This window comes from Trifolium pratense, linkage group LG4, assembly GCF_020283565.1.
Source record: "Trifolium pratense cultivar HEN17-A07 linkage group LG4, ARS_RC_1.1, whole genome shotgun sequence".
In the NCBI taxonomy this organism is placed as follows: Eukaryota; Viridiplantae; Streptophyta; class Magnoliopsida; order Fabales; family Fabaceae; genus Trifolium; species Trifolium pratense.
Genome location: NC_060062.1, coordinates 4,915,480 through 4,922,695, shown reverse-complemented (window position 1 = coordinate 4,922,695; position 7,216 = coordinate 4,915,480). Strand labels below are relative to the sequence as shown.

The 7,216-nt window shown below is 33.6% G+C and overlaps 1 pseudogene; it reads right to left on the bottom strand.

Annotated features, from left to right (window-relative positions):
* Positions 1-4,393: 4,393 nt before the first annotated feature.
* Positions 4,394-6,923, bottom strand: LOC123921986 (annotated as a pseudogene).
* Positions 6,924-7,216: the final 293 nt, after the last annotated feature.

The following is a 7,216-nucleotide window of genomic DNA, read 5'->3' as shown; positions in this document are numbered from 1 at the left end:
TCAAAATTGACTACATAATTTACATTTTAATTTTAACTCCAATGGTTTAGTCTAGTAGTAAAAAGATAGTTATTTATTAGTACAGTATATATCTCTGGATTTCATATATAAAAAATATTACGTTCCAATTTCAGTATACTGGATTTATAATACAAAAAAAAAAAAAATTACATGATTTATTTGTTGGATTTCTCAAGTTAAGCATGATTAACCTTTTGTTTTCTTTATTAGTACAGTATATATCTCTAAAGTAGCATCTTGAGTTATGTTCAATTGGAAGATTGCAAATTTAACCAATATTCAAAATCGTCATGAAGATTAGAAGACTTACATTTTAATTTTGACAAAATTAAACTATTCGAGTATCTTAACCCCAACAAATTTGTGATTTTTGCTATTTACAAATATTTTGGATCCATGAAATGAATGTAACTGTTGATCGTACCTGATCAGAAATGTGCGACCGTATCGGCGTTTGTTCTCGAAGGCCCCTGTTGAAACGGAGAGGGTTGTGTACCTGCAAACACTCCGACGCTTAAGCCAGTTTAAGTGTGGAGTGTGGTTTTCTTAGCTAGATAATACGTACCTTGAGAATGACAAAGAGTCTTGTATATATAGCCCCAACGTTGGGCCAAGGTCCTTGATGACATTAATTGCCATCAAGTGGCTGCCGGAAAACGACTTAAAAGCCATGATGAGCAGTTAATGCTCATCATTCCGGTGAAGACCGTTACAATACGCGTTGGCATGGTGGTCGTTGGTGGATTGAATACGCTGCCGAGCGTCCTTGTGTTAGGGCTTGCTCGGAAGCCGTTGCTCGTGGTCCTTCAATATCCGAGCTTTTAATCCCAGTCCAGAACAACTGCTAAGAAATCTCATCGATTATGAAATGACTCCCAATTTAAAGATTGTATCATCGCTTTTCACGATCCATTAGATCGTCTGCTATCAGGTTTCTGATCGGGTCTGACATGAATATGTATTTATTTATACCACTGATCCATAATATTTTCTATCAGAGTCGAACACTAACTCTTATTATTTATTTTTATTTTTATTTTTTTTTATTTAAGAACAGTAACTCTTATTAATACAGAGACTATTTAAGAGATTTTCGGTTACATATATAGTAAGAGTTATCCTTTCGCACATATATACTTTAAGAAGTTTATTATCAACCAAAGATTTCACTCTATATTAGTTATGAGTTTAATTGATATGCACCGACAGTGTAAAATAGTTTTATACAATCGTCCAATAAACAATTACCATTTTGCCATGTCATATCAAGAAAATGAGATGAAGTGGGGTGATGTGGCGGAAAACATAGTTGGTATTGATTTTTTACACCGTCGGTGTATTTAAATTAAATCCATTAGTTATTAAGTATATAAACACCTTTTTGATATATAAACCACAATTCTCAACCAATTGTATTACATCATGAGACATGAGATATAAAGAACATAATTTCTTATCCACATTAAAAGTTTCATTCATCACACTTGGACTTTAGACTTCACTATTTAATTTCAACACTTCATCTTTTTGGGGAAAGATAATTAAGGTGCCAAGAATATATGCTTCATGCTTCATTAAATTTAACAAACATATAATATGAACAAACAAAATAAAGAATAAGTAAGAATAACATGTCTTGTATTTGTCTCAAAATTGCATGTGAATCATCCTAGCTATATAAGTGGCTAGCTATATACGTAAATATTATATGTGCACACATATGATATTTAATTAAGCACCGACCACGTGTACATTGAACATCGTTCAGATCATGTTATCGAATTTTCTTGGCCCAATTGGAATTTTCATAAGATAAAATGATGCCCAAATTAGTATATAGGAAAATTGATAATTAATATATATTATTAGCACCCTTCTTTTATTAGTCAAAAGGAGCACTTATAGAAAAACCATCGTTTTCAATTCCATTCTATGTATTTTGTGTGAATGAAGCCAAAGGAACATTTAATCATAAGATCTGTTTGTGGAGGACACTATGATTGCCAAGGGTGTGGTAACAAGAAAAATATTAATGTGGATATATCGAGTGGTATGTTAACTAATAAAGAGGCCCTAATTTATTTATTTATTTATATCTAATAATTTGATTACATATTATTGTTTTGTCAAACTAACAACTAGCTAGATACTAAGAACTACTACACTACATGCTCTCTCTCTCAAAGGAACCATAATTTCTAGATAGATAAATTTATTCTCGTTATTTTAACACTTTCACTCTTTACAATAACTACACAATAAACTTTGTCAATAATAACAATTTCTAGATACGAAAAACCTTGATCGTGCAAGGTTTTGAAAACTCTCTTCGTTACAAGAAGAGTAGCACTCCTCCGTCCTAAATTATAAGGCGAAAGAAAAAATCACTTATTAAAAAAATATAATGATTTTGAGTTTTTTTTTATTTATATTTTTCTTCAAATAAGTTGCAATCAGAAAAGTAAAAACAATTTTTATTGGCTATAAAAAAAATAGGAGAAAAAGTAAATTAAATACAATTAACATTTAATTTCATGACAAAAATTTGTTTTAAAAATTATAAATGTTATTGGAACAAGAATACATTCATTATCTTAAATTGACATTTATAATGAAACTGGTGAAATAATTGGTAACCATTAACCAATTGCATGACAAATTTGTCCTATAATGATGGTTGAAGAAATGAGGAAAGCTATTATAATGACAAATTTAGTTTTTTGAAAAACTGAGTTATTTCATTCCATTAGTTTTTAAAATAAAATATACGCACACACAAACACGTTTACATGCACGCACGCACGCACACAATAACATACTAGGTTGTTGAAAGGGGTAAAACGGGAAATCAGACAAATCCAATCTAGTATGTTTTTGTTGATCAAATCACAATCCACATTCCACATTACACCACCACCATTTTCATCTATCACAGCGGTACGAAAAGTAACTCCGAAGAAGAATTTGTTTAAGGTTCTAATTTTATTTGGTCAGACACAGAAAATATTGACGTTTGAAGCTCACGTTTGAAAACACAGAAAAGTAACCTCAGCAACTGAAATGTCTAAACTCACGCTTGAAGCACCCCACCGCGCAACCAAACGAGCACATAGTAGTCTTTCGTCTGAAGAAGAAGAACAAGAACAAAACAAGATGTCCAAAGAAGAAGATGTTTTCATTGGAGCAATTGATCAAGGAACAAGTAGTACCAGATTCATAATCTATGACAAGTCTGCTAAACCAATTGAATCTCACCAGTTTGAGTTCACTCAGTTCTATCCACAAGCAGGGTAATTATCTCCACCCCATCTTTGTTTTTCGTTGTAAATAACTATTTAGTCTTTTCATTGGTAAGTTTTGGTGAAACTTTTGCTAGGTTTGTAATTATGTCCACACCCATCTTTGTTTTAACTTTAAAGTTTTTTTCTTTTGTTCAAAACTTTGATGGGTTTGTGTTTGATTTGGAAGGTGGGTGGAGCATGATCCAATGGAGATATTATAGAGCGTCAAGGTTTGTATTACTAGGGCGGTAGATAAGGCAATAGCCGATGGATTCAATGTGTCTGAAGGTTTGAAGGCTACTGGTCTCACTAATCAAAGAGAGACCACTCTTGTTTGGAGCAAATCTACTGGCGATCCATTCTTTTTCTTTATAGCTTCCTTGACAACATCCAAAATTTCCATTAACCACATAAGTTTCAAAGCATTGAAATGTGTACTAATAGACAAATCGCAATTCAAAAAATTAAGTTCTACCAGTAGATAAATAACTTAATATGTTATTGTGTGTGTGCATGCAAGCGTATGCGTGCATGCAAGTGTGCGTGTGCGTGTTATTATAACAAACAATTGGACACCAACTTTTTACATTGTACAAGACACTCAAAGTCTCAGAGACAACCCTGCATCAAACATTTGTACATCACACACATTTAAGGAGTTAAACAACATGTTATACAATGTTTGATGAAACAAAATTATTACAACAAAGAAAACTTTAAATTTAACTTATGATATTGTTTTGTATGTGGATTGTTGTTGTTTTGTTTTTGTTTTTGGCTCTATCTAGAAATGTTTCCTTCTTTTTTTTTAGTATGACCGGGGATTTTAATTAATATATAATATAATCATTTGTCGTTAATAAGGTTGACATGATCGAGTTTTTACCTCAACTCGTTTTGCCTAGGTAAACTCGACACGTAAACTCGTCTCGTAAATCGTATGAGTTTACCAAAAATTAAAATAATATTAAAAAATTTATGTATATGACATATAATATCAATATAATACCATAAAAACGTCAATATTTCAAAAAATATGTTATTTCCCTAGAATAAATTTACAATTAAAGGATAGTGGCTCAATTTAAAGACTAAAGATCCGCTAAGTCAAAAGATCGATTATCAGCTTTGGACCAAGAATCCTATTTCTTCTTCCTTGAATCCTCAGCAATTAAAGGATCGAAAACCTTTGCATTTTTCAACTTGTCCTTTGAATCGAAAACATAATCTTCTTTCCAAACGCCAACGGCTAATCAGCTGCCTAGGCTGCTCCAAGTGTCGTTGTTTTGATGTCTGCAGTTCTGACTACTGGAGTTGCCAACAAATTCGCCTGTTCAATATTATCAAAAAAAAATTCTATCATCAATGCGAAAAAATGTAACCAAGTTTATGTATCATTCTATCGAGGTAAACATTTCCAGCATCATTCTATATATCAAGTTGTTTTGTTTTCAACTTATTTTTATATGCAAGTGTGCGTGCGTGCGTGCGTGCATGCAAGCGTGTTCGTACATCAATTGGAAACAAATGCTCTCCAACACAGCTCGAGCAATGTGACCCTTACTGGTACACCTAGTGATTCCAATACAAACACCGCGAGCATCATCACGCCACCATAGAGCAAATTGCCCATTAAGAGCGGGAACGAAGTAAACACCATCATTGGACTCAACCTCAAATTCCAGAGCCTCTATCTCTACAACATTTGAAAAGAGACCAACACTGCACCGTAGCTCCAGCAATAGCAATCGATCCTTCGAGTGCATAATTGGTTGGAGCATTTGGACCAAGCTTATACGCTATGGTTGATAGGAGGCCATGCTATGATTGAACTATTTCTTCGCCGGTATTCAACAGAATGAAAGCACCTGTTTTATAAGTGCTTTTCGCTTCACCTTTACGGCATGCTTGTCCAAGCATTGCTGCATGTTGATCGCTTAAACATCCAGATATAGGGATATCGAAAATTGACGATCCAACAACAACGTTGCCTATAACCTCTAAATTACCGACAATTTTAGGCAAAACTTCAGGTGGTATTGCGAGTACTTTCAAGGTGCTTTCATCCCAGTTTAAGGTCTTTAAGTTCATCAGTATTGTTCGTGATGCATTTGAAACATCGGTAACATGTAATCCTCCTTTCACTCCTCAAGTTAAGTTCCATATTAACCAGATGTCTATGGTTTCAGACAATGCATCCTTATCTTTATAGCTTCTTTGACTGCATCCACAATTTCTATTAACCACATAAATTTCAAAGCATTGAAATGTGTATCAATAGACAAATCGCAACTCTACAAATTAAGTTCTACCGCTGGATAACTTATTGAGTGCGTGCGTGCGTGCAAACGTGTTCATGTGCATGTTATTATAACAAACAATTAGACACCAACTTTTTACATTGTACAAGACAAATATATAAACAACCTTAAAAAAATATCAAATTTCTATTATTTTCAATCAAACTAGTTGTTAAAGTTTAATTACAAAACAAATAAAAAAAATAAAATATTATTGTGAGTCTTGTGACATTAATAAATATATATATATATATATATATATATATATATATATATATATATATATATATATATATATATAAACAAATGTTCAAACAAATGTGTACACATCTTGAATTTATATGCTTCAAAGTCTTTGTGCATTGAGTCTATCATCACACATCTTTCAATTGGAAACAAATGCTCTCCAACACAGCTCGAGCAATGTGACCCTTACTGGTATACCTCGTGATTCCAATACAAACACCGCGAGCATCATCACGCCACCATAGAGCAAATTGCCCATTAAGAGCGAGAACGAAGTAAACACCATAATTGGACTCAACCTCAACTGCCAGAGCCTCTATCTCTACAACATTTGAAATGAGACCAACACTGCACCGTAGCTCCAGCAATATCAATCGATCCTTCGAGTGCATAATTGGTTGGAGCATTTGGACCAAGCTTATACGCTATGGTTGATAGGAGGCCATGCTATGATTGAACTATTTCTTCGCCGGTATTCAACAGAATGAAAGCACCTTTTTCATAAGTGCTTTTCGCTTCACCTTTACGGCATGCTTGTCCAAGCATTGCTGCATGTTGATCGCCTAAACATCCAGATATAGGGATATCGGAAATTGGTCATCCAGTAGCAACGTTGCCTATAAACTCTGAATTACCGACAATTTTAGGCAAAACTTCATGTGGTATTGCGAGTACTTTCAAGGTGTTTTCATCCCAGTTTAAGGTCTTTAAGTTCATCAGTATTGTTCGCGATGCATTTGAAACATCGGTAACATGTAATCCTCCTTTCACTCCTCCGGTTAAGTTCCATATTAACCATATGTCTATGGTTTCAAACAATGCATCCTTATTCTTTATAGCTTCTTTGACTGCATCCACAATTTCCATTAACCACATAAATTTCAAAGCATTGAAATGTGTATCAATAGACAAATCGCAACTCTACAAATTAAGTTCTACCGCTGGATAACTTAGTATGATATTGTGTGCGTGCGTGCGTGCATGCAAGCGTGTTCGTGTGCATGTTATCATAACAAACAATTGGACACCAACTTTTTACATCCCCAAACGTCTTTCGGGGGAAATTCTCCTCCATCTCCGTGCCCATGATGAAAAATTCCTCATCCTCGGATCCTCAAATAGGGAAAACCCGCGGGATCCCCATTTACAAATAAAATTGATATTCCTAAATACAACAAAGAAAACTTTAAATTTAACTTATGATATTGTTGTGGATGTGGATTGTTGTTGTTTTGTTTTTGGCTCTATTTAGAAATGTTTCCTTCTTTTTTTTTAGTATGGCCAAGGATTTTAATTAATATATAATATAATCGTTAATTTTAGAAATGAAATTGTTAATTTCAAGAACAAGTTAATGACTCACTATTT